Genomic DNA, 24,191 nt, shown 5'->3' with positions numbered 1-24,191 from the left:
ATGCACTGGCAACTCCCTTAAACCTGTCCCATGATCCCACGGGGATCACAACACCCACGTGGAGAAACAGCCCCCAGGAGACCTCTGCAGACCCCTAGGGGTACAGGTACCTATGGTTGAGAACCATTGTTGTAAGGTAACAGCAACAATTAATTAATTAATCTCCAAGTGATGTTATCCAGTCCAGTAACTTTGAAAGTGTGCACATGCTTTAGCAGAAAGGCTTCATTCATGATTTCTGAACTACAGCTGGTAGAACAGCTGAATGTCCTGCACAGCTGCTTCTAACCCCTATTTTAATCTCAGATTGAATCAAAATGTCCAAATATCAAATTTTGGGGAAAATGGAAAGTATAAAAATATTCAGAAATGTGGAATCACTTTATCTGATCCAAATGCAATGTTTTGGCATTCCCAAGCAGAAATATTTAGTTTGGCCAGAGAACCCTGCCAATAAAGGGGAATGGGTGCATAAGTCACCCAAAGTACAATTCCTAGGAGATACCAGAGCACCTCAAGGGGAGCAAGATTAATAGCAAGACAAACCAAAACTGAGTCTCCCATGATGTAACATTATGGTTACACGTCTCCAGTGATATACCATGAAGGTTCAACTAGAAGGGAAACTAAGTGCATCAGATGAGATACAGTCCATTCAATGAGCCCAAGCCACAGGGGAGAAGAAGTACTTGAGGCATCCAAACTACAATTTTCATGAGGCATTTGTGAATTCAGATTCATGTAGATTCAAACCAAAATGAAATATTTCATTGCCATTTTTCCTGTGGAAAATTGAAAAAAATATGACATAAAAATTGTCCTAAAGAATATTTAAATTTTATAGGAAGAAGGTTTTCCAATGAAAATCATTTAGGTGGGAAGTTCCCAACCAGCTTCATATGACCCAAACAGCCAACGGTGAGATTAGGTGACTCAGGACCCAGCTGTCCTGGCTGGGCTTTACAGAACTGATTACTTATTTATTCTTGGATCTGGACTTCCAACACTCTGGTCATCTGAAGAAGTGGGTTGTGCCCATGAAAGCTCATGATACCATCTTCATGTTTTGTTAGTCTTTAAAGTGCTACTAGACTATTTGTTGTTTTTTAAGTTTTTCCTGTTACAGACTAACTCGGCTACCACTCTGATACTTTCCTTTTGACACAGAGATAACTCTCTGATAGACATTGTTCCTGACTTGCTTGCCAGATAGGGCTGTTGATCTGATCATTAAGGAAGAGGAATCTTGCTACCAGAAGCAGAATTTATCTGAATGTCCTGCACTCTGCCACAAGCTGCTGTGGCTCTTTAGGCAGCAGAGACTGGCTGAATTATTAAAGCTATCTGAAAGTTTCACACAGCATCAATACACTGAAGAGTATGTCCTGCAGTTCTGAGACAAGATACAAAACTCTGCTAACTGGTAGGTCCCAGCTATCAGTCATAAGAACATAAGAATGGCCATACTGGATCTCAACAAAGGTCCATCTAGCCCATTATCCTGTCTGCCAACAGTGGCCAATATCAAATGTCCCAGAGGGAGGGAACACAACAAGTAAGCATTACATCAGTGGTCTCCAACCTTTTTAAGCACAAGATCACTTTTCGAATTTTAAATGCAATGTAAGATTTACCTCAAACCCAAATACCTTGCCCCACCTCCTTCATGTCCCTTCTCTGAGGCCCTGTCCCTGCTCACTCCATCCTCCTTCCCTTCCCCATCTTCCCTTCCTTTCACCAGGCAGAGGCAGTGGGTTGCGGCACAAGCTCTGGTCTTGGGCTAAGGGATTTGGAGTGTGAGGGGGCTCTGAACTGAGTCTGGGGCAGGGAGCTGAGGTGCAGAAGGGGGTTTAGGGTGTAGTCTTTGGGAGGGAGTTTAGGTTCATGACTAGGGCAGGGGTTCAGAGCTGGCTCCAGCTGGACACTGCTTACCTCAGGTGGCTCCTGGGTGGTGGTGCAGTGGGGCTAAGGCAGGCTTACTTCTGTCCTGCCCTTGCATCACTCCCAAAGGCAGCCAACAAACTCCCTCCATCCCAAGCTCTGTTGTGCTCCCTAGCTCTTTTCTGTGGAGACAGGATATAGGATGGGAGAAGGGGCACCCTGACAACAGCACTCATCCTCTCCCTTCCCTGCTCTGTACCGCAAGCGGGTGGGGTGGAGGGAGCTTCAAGGCAAAGGGCAGGAGGTGCACAGCAGTAGGGAGAAGGGCAGCTGAGGTGCTAAGTTTGATAATAGCCTCTTGGCCAAACTAGTGAAGATCACCTGTCAGAGGCTCCAAGATCTACCAGTAGATCCCGATCTACTGGTTGGTGACCACTGTATTACATGATCCCTCTCCTGTCATCCATCTCCAGACAAACAAAGGCTAAGGACACCATTCCTACACATTCTGGCTAACAGCCATTGATGGACCTAACCTCCACAAATTTATCTAGAACAAAATACAGGACTATGTAGCACTTTAAAGACTAACAAGATGGTTTATTAGATGATGAGCTTTCGTGGGCCAGACCCACTTCCTCAGATCAAATAGTGGAAGAAAATAGTCACAACCATATATACCAAAGGATACAGTTAAAAAAATGAACACATATGAAAAGAACAAATCAAATTTCAGAACAGAAGGAGGATGCGGGGGGGGGGGGGGGAAGAGAAGGTAAATGTCTGTAAGCTAATGATATTAGAGGTCATAATTGGGGAAGCTATCTTTGTAATGGATAAGATAACTAGAGTCTTTGTTAAGACCCCGGCGTAAAGTGTCGAATTTTAGCATGAATAACAGTTCAGAGGATTCCCTTTCAAGTGCAGTTTTAAAAGGCTTTTGAAGCAGGATGCAGGTAATTAAGTCGTTGAGACAATGTCCTTTCTGGTTGAAATGGCAAGAAACTGTTTTTTCTTTGTGATCCTGTCTAATATCTGTTTTGTGGGCATTGATCCTTTGGCAAAGTGTCTGAGACGTTTGTCCAATGTACATAGCAGACGGACACTTTTGGCACATGATAGCATAAATCATATTTCTGGATGCGCAGGAATATGTGTTCTTGATCTTATAACTCATCTGGTTAGGTCCAATAATGGTATCAGCAGAGTGAATATGTGGACAAAGCTGGCAACGGGGTTTGTTGCAAGGGAAGGTACCAAGGTTGGTATTAATGTTTCTGAAACCTTTTCCAATGCCAATATATCTTTTTTGAAATGAGGTGACCACATCTGTACGGTATTCAAGATGTGGGCATACCAAGATTTTATATAAAGACAATGATATATTCTCTGTCTTATTCTCTATCCCTTTTTTAATGACTCCTAACATTTTATTTGCTTTTTTGAATGCCACTGAACACTGAGTGGATGTTTTCAGAGAACTATCCACAGTGACTTCAAGATCTCTCTCTTGAGTAATTGTAGCCTAATTAGTCCCCATCCTATTGTATATACAGTTATGATTATTTTTTCCAATGTGCATTACTTTTCATTTACCAAACATTAAATTTCATTTGCCATTTTGTTGCTCTTTCACTTAGTTTAGTGGGATCTTTTTGAAACTCTTCACAGTCTGCTTTGGTCTTAATTATCTTGAGCTGTTTAGTATCATCTGCAAATTTTGCCACCTCATTGTTTACCCCTTTCTCCAGATCATTTATGAATAAATTGAATAGGACTGGTCCCAGGAAAGACCCTTAGGGGACACCTCTAGTTACTTCTCTTCATTCTGAAAACTTCACATTTATTCCTACACTTTGATTCCTATCTTTTAATCGGTTAACAATCCATGAAAGGACCTTCCCTCTTATCTTATGACAACTTACTTAAGAGCTTTTGGTGAGGGACCTTGTCAAAGGCCTTCTGGAAATCTAAGTATACTATATCCACTGGAATCCTCTTTTCCACAGGTTTGCTGACCCCCTCAAAGAACTCTACTAGATTACTAAGGCATGATTTCCCTTTACAGAATCCATGCTGACTTTTCCCCAACAAATTACATTTATCTATGTGTCTGGCAATTTTATTCTTTATTGTAGTTTCAACTAATTTGCCTGGTACTGACGTTAGACTTACTGGTCTGTAATTGCCAGGATCATCTCTAAAGCCCTTTTTAAATATTAGCATCATGTTAGCTATCTTCTAGTCATTAGGTACAGAAGCTGATTTAAAGGGTAGGTTACAAACCACAGTTAATAGTTCTACAATTTCACATTTGAGTTTTTTCAGAACTCTTGGATGAATGCCATCTGTTCCCAGTGACTTGTTATTGTTAAGTTTATTAATTTGTTCCAAAACCTCCTCTAATAACACCTCAATCTAGGACTATTCCTCAGATTGGTGACCTAAAATGAATGGCTCAGGTTTGGGAATCTTCCTAACATCCTCAGCAGTGAAGACTGAAGCAAAGAATTTGTTTAGTTTCTCTGCAGTTACTTTATTGTTCTTGAGTGCTCCTTTAGCATCTGGATCATCAAGGGGCCCCCCACCTGGTTGTTTAGCAAGTTTCCTTCTCCTGATGTACTTTAAAACATTTTGCTATTACTTTTTGAGGTTTTGGCTAGCTGTTTTTCAAACTCCTTTTTTGCTTTTCTAATTATATTTTTACACTTAATTTGACAGAGCTTATGCTCCTATCTTCCTCACTAGGATGTGACTTCCACTTTTTAAAAGATGTCTTTTTATCTCTCAAGATGTATGACAGATCAGTGGCACCCAACTTCCCCAGACTACTGTGCCCCTTTTCAGGAGTCTGATTTGTCTTGCATACTTCACTTCAAAACTACTTGCTCACAAAATCAGATATAAAAATATGTGTTCCCCAGTACACTTTTGTACTGGAAATTAAGTACTGAAAATGTGCTTACTTTCTAATTTTTACCACATAATTATAAATCAATTAAAATATAAATAGTGTCCTTACATATCAGTGTATTATATATAGAGCAGCATAAACAAAGTCACTGTATGAAATTTGAGTTTGTAACAACTTCACTAGTGCATCTTTGTAGCCTGTTGTAAAACTAAGCAAATATCCAGATGAGTTAATGTATCCCCTGGAAGCCCTCTGAGTTCCTGTAGGGGTATATGTATCACTGGTTGAGAGCTACTGTAATGGGCGGCCTATTTTCGCCACCTCAACACACCAATATACAACACACTGACCTTGCTGCTGCTCCGTACCCTCCACCCCCACCAATCCCACAAGAGGAAGGTTTCTATGTGGACCCCATCAAGAGTCGTAATGAGAGTCCAGACTTCTACATTGACTGCTTCTGCAAACGTGCTCGAGCAGACTAGTCAGCAAACATCATATAATTTCAGTCATGCAAAACTCAATGCTATACACAGCCTCAGAAAAAATTCTAACATCGTAATAAAAAATGCTGACAAAGATGCTGCAGTCATCATGAACAGAACAGATTATGAACAGGAGGCAACCAGACAACTCACCAACAGCAGATTCTACAAGCCTCTTTTCTGTGATCCCATGAAAGAATACAAAAAAAATAATCCCCCCAACCCTGAAACAACTGCTCATGAAGCTCCCTGATGCTGCTCAGGACCAAATTTACATTAACATCCCCCTAATCCCCGACCAGGAATTTTCTATCTGCTACCCAAGACACACAATCCTGGACAACCCATCATCTCAAGCATTGGCACACTTACAACAGGATTATCTGGTTATATTGACTCTCTCCTCAGACCCTACCAGCACTCCTACCTATCTTCGAGACACCACCAACTTCCTGAGGAAACTACAAAACATCAGTAATCTTCCTGAAAACACCATTCTGGCTACGATGGACGTAGAAGCGCTTTATACCAACATTCCACATGACGACAGATTACAGGCGATCAGGAACACCATCCCCAATGACAGAACTGCACTTCTGGTTACAGAGCTCTGCGACTATGTCCTCACTCACAACTACTTCCGATTTGGAGACAATTTGTATCTTCAAGTCAACAGGACAGCCATGGGCACCTGCATGGCACCACAATATAGCAATGTCTTTATGGCTAACCTTGAACAACGTTTCCTCAGCTCTTGCCCCCTAGTATTCTTACTCTACTTATACTACATTAATGACATCTTCATCACATGGACCCACGGTAAAGAGACCCTTGAAGAATTTCACAGGGATTTCAATAACTTCCACCCCACCATCAACCTCAGCCTAGATCAGTCCACACAAGAGATCCACTTCCTTAACACTACAGTACAATTAATTATGGACAAATTTCCACCACCCTAAACCGGAAACCTACCAACCGCTACACTTAGCTTCATGCAGATTGACAGAGCCAAAAGAGTACCCAGATATGAACTACTTCGAGACAGGCCCAAAAGAGAAAACAACAAAACTCCATTTGTCATCACCTAGAGTCCACAACTTAAACCCCTCCAACACATTATCAACGATCTACACCTTATTCTGGAAATTGACCCCTCACTCTCAGAGGCCTTGGGAGAAAGGCCAATCCTCGCATACAGACAACCCCCTAGCCTCAAACAAATTCTTTCCAATAACCACACAACACACCTCAATCATAATCATCCAGGAACCCATCCCTGCAATCAGCCTGGATGCCAACTCTGCCCACACATCTACACTAGTTGATCAATGCCCACAAAACAGATATTAGACAGGATCACAAAGAAAAAACAGTTTCTTGCCATTTCAACCAGAAATGACTTAATTACCTGCATCCTGCTTCAAAAGCCTTTTAAGACTGCACTTCAAAGAGAATCCTTTGAACTTGTTATTCATGCTAAAATTCAACACTTTACGCCGGGGTCTTAACAAAGACTCTAGTTATCTTGCCCATTACAAAGATAGCTTCCCCAATTATCACCTCTAATATCATTAGCTCACAGACATTTACCTTCTCTCCCCCTCGCCCCCCCGCATTCCCCTTCTGTTCTGAAATTTGATTTGTCCCTTTCATATGTGTTCTTTTTTTTTAATTGTATCCCTTGGTATATATGATTGTGACTATTTTCTTCCACTATTTGATCTGAGGAAGTGGGTCTGGCCCACGAAAGCTCATCATCTAATAAACCATCTTGTTAGTCTTTAAAGTGCTACATAGACCTGTATTTTGTTTCAGCTACACCAGACTAACACAGTTACATTTCTATCACTATTCCAGAATAGTTTATTTGGAAATAGCCATGCAGTGTGGATGTACCCATAATGTGGACACACTATCTCGATTTAGAGCCCCAAGAAGCACTGGAGAGAAATTTCTTAGAATGGCACTGGTGAGGAGCTATTTTGAAATAGCAGCAGTGGAGCATCCACACTGCAGCTATTTCGAAATAGCTATTTCGGAAGAGGAGTTATTCCTCATGGAATGAGATTTCAGAAGTTGGAATAAACTGCCCGTTATTTTGGAATAACACTAATTATTCCAAAATATAAGTGCAATGTAGACGCACCATGGGTGTTACAATCAGTGGTTTAAACACAAAAAGGAAGCTTACAAGAAGTGGAAACTTGTACAGATGACTAGGGAGGGGGTATAAATATATTGCTAGAGCATGTAGGGGTATAATCAGGAAGGCCAAAGCACAATTGGAATTGCAGCTAGCAAGTGATATGAAGGGTAACAAGAAAGGTTTCTACAGTCACATTAGCAATAAGAGGGTGGGCAGGGAAGGTGTGGGACCCTTATGGAATAAGGGAGGTAATTTAGTGACAAATATGTGGGAAAAGCTGAAGTATTAAATGCTTTTTTTGCCTGTCGTCACAGACAAGGTCAGCTCCCAGACTACTGCACTAGGCAACAAACTATGGAAAGGAGGTGGGCAGCCCTCGGTAGAAAAAGTACAAATTAAGAACTATTTAAAAAAACTGGACACACACAAATCCATAGAACTGGATCTAACATATCTAAGGTTGTTGAGAGAGTTGGCAGATGTTATTGCAGAGCCACTTGCCATTATCTTCGAAAACTTGTGGCTATCAGTGTAGGTTCCAGATGATGGGAAAAAGGCAAATGTAATGTCCATCTTTTAAAAAAGGGATAAAGGAGAATCCAGGCATTCCCCCCAGGCATCCCCGATTCAACCGCTGCTGGTCAGTTTCAGCAGCGGCTGAATCGGGGACACCTGGGGCAGAGCAGCTGGGGTGCTGCTGGGTTGGTCCGGTAGCACCACCCTTCGGCGCTGCGGGACCAACCCGGCAGCACCCCAGCTGCTCTTGGGGATGCCTGAGACAGAGCAGCTAGGGTGCTGCCGGGTTGGTTCCGCAGCGCCGCCCCTCGGAATGCGGCTCTGCCCCGGGCTTCCTGGAGTCAGCCACTGATCAGTTTCAGCAGCGGCTGACTTGGGGACGCCTGGGGCAGAGCAGCTGGGGTGCTGTCGGGTTGGTCCCGCAGCCCTGAGGAGCAGCACTACGGGACCAACCCGGCAGCACCCCAGCTGCTCTGCCTCCGGCTTCCCCGATTTAGCTGCTGGTCAGTTTCAGCAGCGGCTGAATCGGGGAAGCCGGGCGCATAGCAGCTCCAATTGTCCGGCAGCCAGAGCACTTCTGGGTTCCTGATGGTGCCGGACCATAAGGAGTGCTGGAGCATTGGATGCTGGACCAATGGAGTTTTACTGTAGTTCAGCGATTTCCCATTTGAGTTCTTTTAGAACCCTTGGATGAATGCCATCCGGTCCCAGTGATTTGTTAACATTAAGTTTTTCTATTTGTTCCAAAACCTCCTCTAATGACACTTCAATCCAGGACAGCTCCTCAGATTTATCACCCACAAAGGACGGTGCAGATTTGGGAATCTCCCTAAAATCCTCAGCCGTGAAGACTGAAGCAAAGAAATCATTTAGTTTTTCCGCAATGGCTTTATCGTCCTTCACTGCTCCTTTTATATCTTGATCGTCTAGGGGACCCACTGGTTTTTTAGCGGGCTTCCTGCTTCTAATTACTTAATAAACATTTTGCTATTATTTTTTGAGTTTTTGGCTAGCAGTTCCTCAAAATCTTTTTTTGCTTTTCTTATTACATTTTTACACTTGATTTGACAGTGTTTATGTTCCTTTCTATTTATCTCAGTAGGACTGGACTTCCACTTCTTGAAAGCTGCCTTTTTGTTTTTCACTGCTTCTTTTACACGGTGGTTAAGCCATGATGACTCTTTTTTAGGTCTCTGACTATGTTTTTTAATTTGGGGTATACATTGAAGTTGGGCCTCTATTATGGTGTCTTTAAAAAGTTTCCATGCAGCTTGCAGGGATTTGGCTCTAGTCACTGTGCCTTTTAATTTCTGTTTAACTAACCTCCCCATTTTTTGTGTAATTCTTCTTTTTGAAATTAAATGCCAGAGTACTGGACTGCTGAGGTGTTCTTTCCACCACAGGAATGTTAAATGTTATTATATTATGGTCACTATTCCCAAGCGGTCCTGTAATGGTTATCTCCTGGACATGATCCTGCGCACCACTCAGGACTAAATCGAGAATTGCCTCTCCCCTTGTGGGTTCCTGTGCCAGCTGTTCCAAGAAAAAGAAGTTACTCACTTCCGTGCAGTAATGATGGTTCTTCGAGGTGTCCCCCCGTGGGTGCTCCACGTTTGGTGTCGGGCTGGTCCCGGCACCATGAATCGGAGCTTGCCAGAGCTGTGTTCGGCCGGAGTGCGCATGCTTGAGCTGGTTTCGCGCCTTTCATGTGCCGCGCGCGGTCCGGCGCCCGCCAGTGTCCTCTCACCGCCCCTCTGCAAGACAGAAAGAGAGGAGATTCCGTAGCGGGGAGGAGGGCGGGTCGTGGAGCACCCACGGGGACACACCTCGAAGAACCATAGTTACTGCACGGAAGTGAGTAACTTTTTCTTCTTCGGGTAGTCCCCGTGGGTGCTCCACATCTGGTGACTCCGGAGCAGTAATCTGAGTTAGACGTGGGCTGCGGAATCACGATTTTGGTGGCTAGGGAGTACTGCTAGAACCACCGCTGAATCGGAAGCTAGGCGCTGCGTGATTGCATAGTGCCTTGAAAATGTGGTATTGGAAGACCAAGTGGCTGCCCTGCAGATGTCGCGTAAGGGGACTCCCCTAACGAACGCTGCTGACGTCGCCACTGCTCGCGTCGAGTGGGCCCTTGGCTGCGATGGGAGCGGCTTGTCGCGAATGGTGTAACAGGTGGTAATGCAGGAGACGACGAGCTTCGAAATACGCTGGGCTGAGAGGGGTTGGCCCTTAAAGCGGCCTGACGTTGAAATAATAAGGCGATCTGTTTTCCGGATGCTGCGGGTTCTATCTATATAGAATGCCAATGCCCGACGGACGTCCAGGGTGCCTCAGCGTCCTGCTGAGAGATGTGAGGCTTTGGATAGAAGCATGTCAAAACGATCGGCTCATTAATATGAAATTCTGTGCAGACCTTAGGTAGGAAAGCCGGATGAGATCTCAATGTTACAGATTCCTTACTAAATACTGTATAAGGGGGTGATGCCATTAGTGCTGCCAGCTCGCTGACCCTACGCGCTGATGTTATGGCCAAGAGGAAGAGTACTTTAATTGCCAGTATAGGCCAGGGTACCATCGCCACGGGTTCAAAGGGAGGACGTGTCAGGGTGTCCAACACGAGGTCTAGGCTCCATGCGGGTGGCAGGGGCCTGTGAGGTGGATTAAGGTTAGTGAGGCCTTTGAGAAATCTTGTGACCATGGGGTGAGAAAAGACCGACCTGCCCTCTACCGGGCCGTGAAAGGCCGCAATTGCTGCTACATGGACTCTGAGTGATGATATGGAGAGCCCGGCAACTTGTAACTGAAGGATATAGTCCAAGAGGACATGCAGTGGTGAGAGAAAAGGGTTTAGGCCCCTTGGAACACACCAACGTGTGAACCTAGACCATTTGGACAGGTAGGTTTTCCTGGTAGAGTCTTTCCTGCTATGCAGCAATACCCGTTTCACCTGGTCCGAGCAAAGACTCTCGGACGCGCTGAACCATCTATCATCCATGCAGTTAGATGCAGAGTATTCAACTTTGGATGCAGAAGGGCGCCGTTCTGCTGCGTCAGGAGATCCGGTCGATGCAGGAAGCGGTATGGTGGTCGTGTGGACAGCTGCAGGAGAGTTGAGTACCATGGCTGTCTGGGCCAGGCCGGAGCTATGAGTAAGACTCTCGCCTTGTCCATGAGGATCTTCTCGAGCACTCTGGGAATGAGCACAACAGGGGGGAATGCATATAACAGTGATGTTCCCCAGTGTCGGAGAAAGGCGCCTCCCAGGGAACCGGTGCCTGTTCCTGCTCTGGAACAGTATGCTGCGCATTTCCTGTTGGCCCGAGTGGCGAAGAGATCTATCATCGGACAGCCCCAGCGACGGAATAGAGGTAGGAGGACGTCCGTACTGATTACCCACTCGTCATCGTGATGAAAGTATCTGCTCAATGCATCCGCGATGGTGTTGTTCGCACCGGGTAAGTATGATGCGACTATAATGATGTCGTTTCGAATGCACCATGTCCATAAGTGGACTGCCTCCGCGCAGAGGGACCGGGACCGGGCGCCTCCTTGTCCGTTCACGTAATACATCGTGACGATGTTGTCGGTGAGAATTCTGGTTGTCGTGCCTCTTATATGTGTCCTGAACTGTCTGCAGGCATGGAACACCGCCCGCAACTCGAGAAGGTTGATATGTAACATCCGTTCCGATGCGGACCAGCGGCCCTGAGCTGTTTCCGTGCCAATGTGGGCACCCCATCCCACGAGAGAAGCATCTGTTGTTATCTCTTTTGACGGTTGTGTCACATGGAAGGGGACTCCTGACAACATATTGTTGGGGTTGGTCCACCAACGGAGAGACTTCTTTACATGTACGGGTAGAGCCACGAGTTTTCGGGTGTTGTGTCTGACGGGCTTGTACACCGTGCTCAACCAATGTTGCAGGCACCACAAATGCAACCTTGCATGCCGCACGATGATCGTAGTGGCTGCCATATGGCCTAGGAGCTGCAAATATATCCGTACTGGGAGTGTTGGAGCTTGTAAGACTGTGCCTATTAAGTCCTTTATGACTTGGAAGCGCTCGACCGGAAGATGAGCTTGCTCTGAGAGAGAGTCGAGTCGGGCTCCTATGAAGGTTAGAGTTTGTGTCGGTTGCAGACGCGATTTTTGCATGTTTACAATGAGGCCGAGGGAGTCGAATAGATCCCGCGTCGCGGCTACCATGTAATGTGTCTCCGACTGCATGTGACCATTGATGAGGCAGTCGTCAAGATACGGGAAAATTGAGACCCCTGTTTTGCATAGATGGGCGGTCACCACCGTTACTGTCTTTGAGAACACTCTCGGGGCCGATACCAGGCCGAAAGGGAGCACCCTGTATTGGAAGTGCTCGTCTCCCACTACAAACTGAAGAAAACGTCTGTGCGCTATGTGCATCGTGATATGAAAGTATGCGTCCTGTAAATCTAGGACTGCGAACCAGTCTCCCTTGTTTAGCGCCGGTATGATCTTGGCCAGCGTGGTCATCTTGAAGCGCTGCTTTTGAATGTAGCGATTGAGGCCTCTCAGGTCGAGGATAGGCCTCCATCCCCTGGACTTCTTGGGGACTAGGAAATACCTGGAGTAGAAGCCTTTCCCCTGAAACTCCGCGGGTATTCATTCTATGGCCCCGATCTGTAGAAGGTGGTAGACCTCGTGTTGAAGAGCGACCCCGTGAGATGGGTCCCTGAAAAGGGACGGGGTGGGTGGGGTAATGGGGGGAACTGAGGTAAAGGGGATCGTGAGTCCTGATGATATCACTTCCAGGACCCATCGGTCCGAGGTAATGCTGGCCCATTGATGACAATATGGCCTCAGCCGATGATGGAAGAGGTTGTCTGCAAGCTTCTGTGTGATGACGACGAGAGACTTGTTCGAGTCCTTGACATGGGAGTCAAACCTGCTGCTTAGAAGCAGGCCGAGCAGATGTTCGATTCTGTTGCTGGCGCTTGCACTGTGGACGCTGTCTAAATCTGGACTGGTCAGGTCCGCGTTGTTGCTGTTTGAAGGATGAATAGTCGTACCTCCTTTGGAAGGGGTAGTATCGTTTACGCTTGACTGGAGGGGTGTACATGCCCAAGGTTCGGAGGGTAGTACGAGAGTCCTTTCCTGAATGTAGAATCTCATCGGTCGTGGAGGCAAACAGCTTCTGTCGATCAAACGGCAGATCTTCGACCTTGGACTGCAATTCTCGAGGGGCTCCCGCTGACAGGAGCCAGGAGGCTCTCCACATGGCGATGCCCATCGCCATGGCTCGTGCAGCTGTATCCGCTATGTCTGCGGCGATTTGAAGTGATGTTCTACACGCGGTATACCCCTCCTGGACAACAGCCTTTAAAAGAGGTCTCTTGCTGTCGGGAAGGTGTTGCATCAGATCTGGAAGCTTTGAATAGTTATCAAAGTTGTGGTTTGATAGGAGGGCTGCGTAGTTGGCGATTCGGAGAAGTAAGGTTGCGGAAGAATATATCTTACGGCCGAATAAGTCCAATTTTTTAGAGTCCTTATCCGGGAGGGAGGTCTTAAAATGGGGCGTCTTAGCTTTGTGGCGGATAGCGTCCACTATTAAAGAATTAGGCTTAGGCTATGGGTGATTGAAAAGAAAGTCTAGGCCTTTGGAGGGGACGAAATATTTTTTATCTGCCCTTTTATTCATAGATGGTATAGATGTTGGCATCTGCCAAATCTCCTCAGCTACCTCCATGATAGCCTCGTCTATAGGGAGGGCGATCTTCCGTTGATGTTTAGGATGTAAGTTCTTAAACAGCTTATGCTGTTTCACCTTGGCCTCCGTGAGTTGTACCTCCTGAGATTGTGCCACTCATTTAAAGAGGTTTTGGAACTCTTTAAGATCATCTGGGGGTGATGTCTCGGCCAAGGTTACCCCTTCTCCCAGCGAGAGCGTGGAAGAGCGAACACTAGGAGACATATCCGGTTCCGTTTCGGAGAGCTGGCCCTCTTCCATGTCTGATTGTGGATGGGGGGGTGGGGAGCGTGGTGGTAACGTAGGTCGGCGTGGAGATTGATTCCGAGGTTCAGAATGCATCGAGCGCGGGCTGGTTGATCGACAGGAGCATGGTGATCTGCGGCGAGATCGCGAGCGGCTGTGATGGGGTGACCCATAGTAATAGGATCTATGGTAATGCATGGAATGTCGATCAGAGGCTGCAGGTGATGAACATCTAGCGGATCCCACGGTGCCATGCCTGACATAGTAAGTGCTGTGTGGCACGTGAGTTGGGGAATGGAATCGCCTTGACGGGGATTGAGATCTGGAATATCTATAATGTGAGCAGCTACGTTCCCTATAGTGATGGTGGCGAGAGGCTAAGCTTCGCCTATGATGCTCCTTGCACCCCGCTGCATGGTGTGCAGATGTGGAGGGGTGAGGCGATGGCTCCGGAGGGAACACCGGGGAGGGGGGGAGAGAAATTTCATGGATGTTCATCCTTGGTGCTGCACTAGGAGAAGCTGCTTCTAGCTGCTCAGAGATTGCAGGCTGCAAGCTTGGAGGGTCAGGTGGCTGTGCTGACGAGGTCATTTGTTCAGTGCTGGGTACCGTGAGTGCTGGGGGTGCTGAAGACAGCTCCCTGTGAGGGGAGGTGTGCACTGCATTCAAAGAGCCAGGCACCGTCGGTGCGGGGCAGGCTGTCTCTTTAAGGGGCCCCCTGCCGTCTGCGGTGCCGGGGGCAGTCCGAGCCGGGAAGTGCTGGCTGGCTTCTTTGAAGTGGCTGCACGGACTGTCTTTGAAGTTAAAGTGCCCGGCTTATCACCTGCGCTCACCCGCTGCCGCGGGGCAATCTGCAGGGAACGAGCAGGAGAGGCTTTCTTCCTCTTAGGGGAAGACATAGCCGGGAGGGAGCCCTCCGCTTTCCTGCGGTCAGGTCCGATGCCGAGGAGCCTGGAGCGCTGGGAGGCAGGAGAGCCTTATCAAAGAGGATCTCCTTCAGCCGTCTTTCCCGCTCCTTGCGGGCTCTCGTCGTGAGCTTGGCGCAGTGACTACATTTTTGGGGGATATGTGCCTCCCCAAGGCAGCGGACGCAAGCCGAATGTCCGTCAGAGACAGGCATTGAGTCCCTGCACATAGTGCACTTTTCGAAGCCGGGGGAGCCCGGCATACCGGCTGTCTGAAGGGGGTTTACTCTCGTTTCACCGACTGCCCCTTTCTCTCTCCTTTAGGAATTGTAACCATGCCTGTTTTATTATTTGAGTCTTGTTCTCCTCTCCCCCTTTACGTATATATATAACTATGTTTGAATAAAGGGTCTGAGAACTACTGAACTTAGCTCAAGCGGAGCTAGCCTCTCTTTCTGTCTTGCAGAGGGGCAGTGAGAGGAAACTGGCGGGCACCGGACCGCGCACGGCACATGAAAGGCGCAAAACCGGCTCGAGCATGCGCGGTCCGGCCAAACACAGCTCTGGTAAGCTCCGATTCGTGGCGCCGGGACCAGCCCCACACCAGACGTGGAGCACCCACGAAGAAGAAGCAGTCATTTAAGCCATTGAGAAATTTTATCTCTACTTCTCTTCCTGAGGTGACATGTATCCAGTCAATATGGGAATAATTAAAATCTCCCATTATTAAAGAGTTCTTTATTTTGGTAGCCTCTCTATTCTCCCTCAGCATTTCAATGTCAGTATTGCTGTCCTGGTCAGGTGGTCGATAATATATCCCTACTGCTAAATTCTTATTATTGGAACATGGAATTATTATCCATAGCGATTCTATTGAACATGTTGATTCATTTAATATTTTTATTTCATTTGATTCTACATTATCTTTCACATACAGTGACACTCCACCACCCACACGGCCTGCTCTATCCTTCCGATATATTTTATATCCCGGTATGATTGTGTCCCACAGTTTTTCCTCATTCCACCAGGTTTCAGTGATGCCTATTATGTCAATCTCCTCCTTTAATAAAAGGTACTCTAGTTCACTCACACATCTTATTAGTCAGATATGATCAATGACTCGATGTCTAGTTGGCAGTCAGTATCAAGCAGATTGCCCCAAGAGTCAGTTCTGGGGCGAGTTTTGTTCAAAATCTTTTTTAATGACCTGGATGAGAGGATGGATAGCACCCTCAGCAAGTTTGCAAATGACACTAAGCTAAGGGGAGAAGCACTGCTTCAAGTTGGGAATCGATTGGATAAGCAGCAATTCTGCAGAAAAGGACCTGGGGATTACAGTGGATGAGAAGCTGGATATGAGTCAACAGAGTGCCCTTGTAGCCCAGAAGGCCAGTGGAATATTGGGGTGCATTAGTAGAAGCATTGCGAGCACATCTAGGGACGTGACTATTCCCTTTATTCAGCACTAATGAGGCCACATCTGGAGTATTGCATCCAATTCTGGTCCTCCTATTACAAAAAGGATGTGGATGAATTGAAGAAAGTTCAGCAGAAGGCAACAGAAATGATTAAGAGACTGAAGCACATGAGGGTGGGTTCCAAAGAGGATGGAGCTAGGCTGTTCTCAGTGATGACACAATGAGGAGCAAAAGGTCTCAAGTTGCAGCGGGAGAGGTCTCAGTTGGTTATTAGGAAAAATTATTTCGCTAGGAGCGTGAAGCTCTGGAATCAGTTACCTAGGGAGGTGGTGGAATTTCCACCCCTAGAGTTTTTTAAGTCCCAGTTTGACAAAGCTCTGGCTGGGATGATTTAGTTGGGGTTGGTCCTGCTTTTAGCAACAGGTTGGACTCAATGACCTCCTGAGGTGTCTTCCATCCCTATGATTCTGATTCTATTAATTATTTATACAGTTCCAGAGGTAGGGATGACACCTTACAAATATGCAAGAAGAGGTAGTCCCTGCCCTGAGGAATGTACAATTTAACTTGGCTGGGAAGAAAGAAAGAACTAAAAGGCATGTAATTTAGCAGGTTAGGTTAGGCTCACTCATTATTGTGAGGGTTTTCTAAGGCATTATTAGGGATCACAGGAAATGTATGATTTCAATGTAGGAATAGAAGCATGAGAAGCACTGGGAGGCATGCTGAGTTGATTTTCTCATGTAGTTTCAACTACATTTTTCCACTTTCCCCCTCAATCTGGTGTTGTTTTTCGATATGCTGTTAAACCGTGGCTAACTTTGTCTCCAGGAGAGGCCACATATCAGTGGTGGGTGAAACAGTTTATTTATGTCTTGCCTGCAAAGCATTTTGGGATCCTTCTGGATGAAAGGCATGGTAGAAATACAAGCTATTATTGTTATTTTAGGTGATGACTGATCATGGGTGTGATGAAGAAGTAAGAGCAAATATGTAATTTAGAAACGATGCAGAATCCATCTTAGCTGAAAAGCTGTTCCTGAGATATGAGAAAAGAGCATATGGAGGTTTCGCAGAAGTGGACATTTCTTCCTTGAGCTCTTAAGTCCTTGCTTTTTTGATATAATGTCTATTTTTAAGTCTGATATCTGCTGGGGCACAGATGTTTCTGTCCGAGGCAAAGGTAGTTGTGGGGATTTCAGAGAGATTCAGAATTTCAGAAATTACCAGGCAGTTTAAAATGGGAAAAAAAAAGAAAATGTAATTGGACTAAAGTTCAGCAGTTGCTCAATTTTCCTCTGGAAATTTCTGCGGTGACCAAACTGACAGACCAGTGAATAGTGAAACTTATCACAGTGGGGTTTTTTTGGGATTGGATTGGTGACTGCAATGATGGAAACAACCCAAAATGTGCTGAAGAAACTGCCTGCAAACACTGCGCATGGCCCTGAGCTCCAGTAGTTTGATGTGTAGTTGGGACTTCGGTGCGGAACACTGGCCTTGGGTGAAATGGTGGCATAAGTGCACGTCCCAGCCGAGGAGAGGAGCTTCAGTAGTGATCTGGCTCACTGGCTGGTTTTGGTGGAAAGGGACACCCGCAAGAAGGATGACAGGACTGATCCACCACTTCAGTGAACCGAGAGCCCTTGGCAGTATGGAAACGTGCTTGTGAATGTGGTGTTTGGAAGGTATGTACATTGAAGCAAGTCAGTGTTGGAGCAATAAAAGTGAAGTCAAGCATGTGGGATCACATACATTGTGGCAGCCATATGGCCCATAGGACGAATGCAAGTAATCATAGAATACTAGGATGGGAAGGGCCCTCGAGAGGTCATCGAGTCCAGTCCCCTGCCTTCATGGCAGGACCCAGTATTGTCTAGACAATCCCTGATAGACTTTTATCTAACCTACTCTTAAATATCTCCAGCGATAGAGATTCCACAACCTCCCTAGGCAATGTATTCCAGTGCTTAACCACCCTGACAGTTAGGAACTTTTTCCTATTGTCCAACCTAAACCTCCTTTGAGGCAGTTTAAGCCCATTGTTTCTTGTTCTATCCTCAGAGGCCAGGAAGAACACTTTTTCTCCCTCCTCCTTATGACATCCTTTTAGATACCTGAAAACTGCTATCATGACCCCTCTCAATCTTCTCTTTTCCAGTAATAGAGAGGTAGCCATGTTAGTCTGATCTTGCCAAAACAAAAGGAAAAACTATGTGGCACTTTAAATACTAACAAGATGGTTTATTAAAGCATTTTGGGATCCTTCTGGATGAAAGGCATGGTAGAAATACAAGCTATTATTGTTATTTTAGGTGATGACTGAACTACAGATCACGGGTGTGATGAAGAAGTAAGAGCAAATACATAATTTAGAAATAATGAAGAATCCATCTTAGCTGATGGTTTCTTGTTAGTCTTTAAAGTGCTACATAGTTTTTCCTTCTCTTTTCCAAGCTAAACAAGCCCAATTCTTTCAATCTTCTTTCATAGGTCATGTTCTCTAGACCTTAAATCATTCTTGTTGCTCTTCTCTGGACCTTCTCCAATTTCTCCACATCTTTCTTGAAATGTGGTGCCCAGAAATGGACACAATACTCCAGCTGAGGTAAGTACTGGTACTGGAGGGCTTGACACCATAGTGGACAAAAAGCTTCTTATTGTCTCGAACTGGTGGTGCTGAAGGTAAGCACGTGCTGTCAGGGAGTCCAGACGAGCTCCTATAAACTCCAGAGATTGGGTAGGGTATAGGGTGAACTTCTGGTGGCTTATGATGAGACCGAGAGAATCAAATAGCCTCTGAGCAAATAGCCTAAGCCCCCTGCTCTCTGTGGCTTGTCTGGAAGGACCATGAACGAGACAATCGTCCAAGTAAGGAAAAATCATGGTGCCTGTGTGACGTAGGAATGCAGCAACTACCACCATCATCTTGCAGAAGACTCTGGGAGTGGAAGAGAGCCTGAAAGGTGGAACCCAATACTGGAAATGGTCTGAGGTGACCGTAAACTGAATGAAGCATCTGTACGCCAGGTGAATTGTTATGTGGAAGTAGGCATCCTGAAGGTCAAGGGCAGCAAACCAGTCTCCTTCATCCAGTGCCAGGATAATTCACAGTGTAATAGCTTTGAACCATTGTTTGCAGAGGGGTATTTGTTTAACTGCAAAAGAATGAGGATTGGTCTCCACTTGCCCGTTCTCTTCTCTGTCAGGAAGTAGTTTGAATAAACCCCCCTGCCCTGATATATTTCGGGAACCTTCTCTACTGCTCCTATGTGGAGGAGATGTTCTACCTCTTGACAGAGGAGTATTTTGTGAGAGGGGTCCCGGAAGAGGGATTGGGAGAGTGGGGAGGTTGACGGAATGGTGGTAAGAGGGAGGGATGATCTCTAATACCCAATGGTCCATGGTAATAATCGCCCACTGATTGAGAAAAGGGTATAAGCAGTGGTGGAACATGTTGCATTTGCAAGGCACCAGTGGAGTGGAGAGGTAACACTGACCCTCGACCAAAGCCTCAAACCTGCTGTTTAGAGGTTTGGTGCACAGACTAGCCGTTGTTGGGGCCCCGTCGGAGTGGATTTCTGGGCCTAGCATGACACTGGTCAAATGTGCTTTGCTGCTGTCTCCTGTAAGAGAACCCGTGTTGTCTCTGATAGGGTATATAGTGCTTCCTTCAATATGGTGGCATATTCATTGCTAGAGTATGCAATGTAGTGCAGAAGTCCTTGCTGGAGTGAAGTAACTCATAGGGTTTGGCCACAAAAAGTTTATCATTGTCAAAGGGGGGGGGGAGTCCTCCACTTTGTTTTGAAGGTCCTTGGGACCACCATGGCTTGGAGCTATGATGATCGCCTCCTAACAATGGAAGTAGTCATCACTCTTGAAGCTGTATCGGCAGAGTCGAGAGCCATTTGGAGGGCTGTGTGTGCTGTAGGGTAGCCCTCTTGAACTACTGATTTTAGGATTGGTCTCCTGTCACCCAGGAAGTGTGGGATAAGCTCAGTGAGCCTTGTGTAGTTATCAGAATTGTGGTTGGCGAGTAAGGCAGTGCAGCTGGCAAGGATGTGGCTAGCTATGTCCAGACTTGTGAGGTGTGCCAGTGGGTGGGGAAGCTAAGTTGTAACATGGACGAGGAGTATACTTTCCTACCAAATAAGTCCAAGTGTTTGTGCTCTTTTTCTTGTTGAGCAGATTTGTATTGGGAGGTTTTGGCTCTGTGCTGTGCTGCATCCACAACCAGCAAATTTGGCTATGAGTGTAGAAATAAAAACTCCACGCCTTTAGATGGCACAAGATATTTTCTATCAGCCCTCTTGTTCGTCTGGGGGGCTGAGGCTGGTGTGTGCCAAATCTCTTCTCACGCTTCCATGATTGCTTCGTAGATTGGAAGGGCAATTCTTGACTTTGAGGCTGGATGGAAGCTCTTCAGGAGTTTTTCCTAAACCTCTGATAATACCACTTCCTGGCTTGTGGCGACTATTTTGAATAGATCCTGAAATTGTTTCAGGTCATCAGTGGGCAATGGATCGTCTGGATAACAGCCTGTTCCGGTGAGGAAGAGGATTTGTCAGCTGGGGAAATGTCAGGTTGTTCTGCATCCTCAGAATTTGTCCATTGTCTATCTCAATGTCCTCAGTTGGCTGGGGAGAGCTACAAGTGTGAGAGGCAGGGATGGACCTAGGAACTGACAGTGGTTATTGTGGAGATGCCCAATAGTGACCTGGAGACCAGTGAGGGGAATAACATGAGTGGTAAGACCAGTCCCAGTAACAGGGAGGGAGGTGGTCATTGTACGGTCGGTGTCTGTAGTAAAATACATATGCTCTGGCAGGAGAGGAGTGTTGGGAAGAAAACATACTCCTCCAATCGTCATCAGAGACGCTGTAGTGGGATAACACCAGTGAGCGAGGTGGGGAACTTCTTATTGACAAAGGGGAATGAGAGCAGTGTCTTGGAGAAGGATGCGGACTCCTCAGACATGGATCCACAATCAGAGACAGCTCGCGGTAATTGCTGGAACATATGAGAGAGCAGTGATGATCAGGAGGAAGACTTTGCAGTGCCGCAGAACTTGGTGCCGATGATGGGGGCATCGGTGCCAGTGGAAACAGTTGTGGTTCTGGGCATAGCGTGCAAGGCCAGGGCTTAGCAGATTTAGATTTTGCTTTTGCTGGTGCCATGGTCTTATCCGGCACCGCCAGTCCTGCGGTTGTCTGCGGTGCTACCGGTGCCAAGAATCCGGTGCCTTTGATGTCTCTGGTCTCTCATTCTCAGGTACTGGACTTTTTCGATGCCAAAGAGGACAGTACTGACTTTAGGGCAGGTTGTGATTTTGGGTGCACTACCAACATGGACCAGGGGTGTCCAGTGCCTGAGGTGCGCGGCTTGTCTCCCGTATTCACTCTTGGAGATAAAGAGCAGGCCGGGGAGACCTTCTTTGTCGACTCAGGAGGCGACTGCTCCATGTCTTTAGTCTGCCTGTTAGCCTTATCAGGGTGGCTGCATTGGTCCCCAGTGGTTTGAGGCTTCATAGCCTTGTCAAAAAGCAGCATACGCAACCTGAGTTCTCTGCCTTTGCGGTCTCTGGCGGGAAGGCTTTGGCAGCATACGAGTTTCTAGGGAACATGGACCTCAGCCAGATAGTATATGTGTGACCAGTGGCCGTCAGAAGCAGGCATAGGGTTGAGGCATTTTTCACATTTCTTAAAACACGGAGAGCCGGGCATATTGTCAACGGATCTCTCATTCCTCCTGCTCTAGTGTTGTTGGGTTGTTGTTTTTTTTAACTCTGTGAAGCAAGGTTTCTTCTTCCTTTTTCTTCTTCCTTTTTTTTTTTTTTTTAAGGCTAAAGGGGCCACTGCCAGAGACTAATGACACGGCTCCCTCGCAAAACACCAAGGCAACTATTTACAGGAAAACTTTTTTTTTTAAACAACTAACGAGTAACTGGTAAATAAAAACTATAAACTTAATATCAACTAATTCTAATCAAAATGTTAATTCTGGGAATCAGAATGAGATAAGTTTGAACTCCATCTGCGACAGAGGGCAGTAAGGAAGGAACTATAGGCAGGCTGTGCACGCGAGCTCCAACGCATGAACAGCACGCGTCCCTCCCACCATGCATGTGTGGCTCAGCCAAACACTGCTAGAAAAATCTCATATCTGTGGCACTGGGACAAGCCTGACATTAACAGTGGTGAACCCTTGGGGACATCACTCAAAGAACCACCACTGATGAAAACTCAAGTCTGGCATTTGTGGAGCACACATCAACTGAGTAATCTCTGAAAACAACATATAGATATAAACGCTTAGTGCAGATGATTAATATTTAATTTCAATTATGATCACTTATGCTTTGATTGTAAAGTCAACATGGGGGAACGTCAACATGGTTTCTGTAAAGGGAAATCATGCCTTACTAATCTGCTAGAGTTCTTGGGGGGGGGGGGGTCAACAAATATGTGGACAAGAGGGATCCAGTGGATGTAGTATACTTAGATTTCCAGAAAGCCTCTGACAAGGTCCCTCACCAAAGGCTCTTAAGTAAAGTAAGTTGTAATGGGATAAGAGGGAAGGTCTTTTCGTGGATTGATAACTGGTTAAAAGACGGGAAACAAAGGGTAGGAATACATGGTAAATTTTCTGAGTGGAAAGAGGTAACTAGTGGGGTCCCCCCAACAGTCTGTCCTGGGACCCATCCTATTCAACTTATTTATAAATGATCTAGAGAAAGGGGTAAACAAAGAGGTGGCAAAATTTGCAGATGATACCAAACTGTTTGAGATAATTAAAACCAAAGCAGACTGTGAAGAGCTTCAAAAAGATCCCATCAAACTAAGTGACAGGGCAACAAAAAGGCAAATGAAATTAAGTGTTGATAAATGCAGAGTAATGCACACTGGAAAACATAATCCCAACTATATATATATAATATGATGGTGACTAATCTGGCTACAACTACTCAAGAGAGATATCTTAGAATCATTGTGGATAGTTCTCTGAAAACATCCACTCAGTGTGCAGCGGCAGTCAAAAAAGCAAATAGAATGTTAGGAGTTATTAAAAAGGGGATAGAGAATAAGACAGAAAATATCTTATTGCCTCTATATACAACTATGGTACACCCACAGCTTGAATACTGCATACAGATGTAGTCGCTTCATCTCAAAAAAGATATATTGGCATTGGAAAAGGTTCAGAAAAGGGCAACAAAAATTATTAGGGGTTTGGAACGGATCCCATATGAAGAGAGATTAAAAAGACCTGGACTTTTCAGATTAGAAAAGAGGAGACTAAGGGAAAATATGATAGAGGTCTACAAAATTGTGACTGGTGTGGAAAAAGTGAATAAGGAAACATTATTTACTTATTCCCACAATATAAGAAATAGGGGTCACCAAATGAAATTAATAGGCAGCAGGTTTAAAACATACAGAAGCTGTCACTTAGCGCACAGTCAACCTGTGGAAGTCCTTGCCAGAGGATGTGGTGAATGCTAGAACTTTAACAGGGTTCAAAAAACAGCTAGATAGATTCATGGAGGTTAGGTCCATCAATAGCTATTAGCCAGGATGTGTAGGAATGGTTTCCCTAGCCTCTGTTTTTCTGGAAGTGAGAGACAGTGGAGGGATCACGTGAGGATTACCTGTTGTGATCCCTCCCTCTGGGGCATGTGGTACTGGCCTCTGTCGGCAGACAGGATACTGGGCTAGATAGACCTTTGGTCTGACCCAGCATGGCCGTTCTTATGTTCTAATATCTCTGCATCACTGTTTTTAATTACACTCTGCATTTCCTTCATGATTCATCATTGCATAACAAACCAAGATAGGAGCTTTCTGGGAGTGCTGCAAGTTTTCACAATCGGCTGAGTTTGTTGGACTGTAAATGATGATTTGTACTAACTTAAACGGTCATTTGGCTGCATAAAGTGTGGGTGT

The 24,191-nt window shown here is 45.8% G+C and overlaps 1 protein-coding gene and 1 long non-coding RNA gene across 3 annotated transcripts in view; one reads left to right on the top strand and one right to left on the bottom strand.

Annotated features, from left to right (window-relative positions):
• SLC45A1 (solute carrier family 45 member 1) overlaps positions 1-24,191 on the bottom strand; it is a 311,140-nt gene that overhangs the window by 264,131 nt on the left and 22,818 nt on the right. The window lies entirely within an intron of this gene.
• The window catches only part of LOC142819410 (uncharacterized), a 36,436-nt gene that overhangs the window by 6,597 nt on the left and 5,648 nt on the right, over positions 1-24,191 (top strand). Inside the window, exon 2 of one of the 2 annotated variants that reach the window (XR_012897289.1) lies at positions 15,291-15,390. This is a non-coding gene — a long non-coding RNA (uncharacterized LOC142819410). Of the gene's footprint in view, positions 1-15,290; positions 15,558-24,191 lie in introns of those variants that run through there. The other variant, XR_012897288.1, reaches the window with a different exon arrangement.

The sequence above is a fragment of the Pelodiscus sinensis genome, chromosome 23 (assembly GCF_049634645.1).
Source record: "Pelodiscus sinensis isolate JC-2024 chromosome 23, ASM4963464v1, whole genome shotgun sequence".
In the NCBI taxonomy this organism is placed as follows: Eukaryota; Metazoa; Chordata; order Testudines; family Trionychidae; genus Pelodiscus; species Pelodiscus sinensis.
The sequence above is the reverse complement of the archived record's forward strand: the minus strand, read 5'-3'. Positions and strand labels throughout refer to the sequence as shown.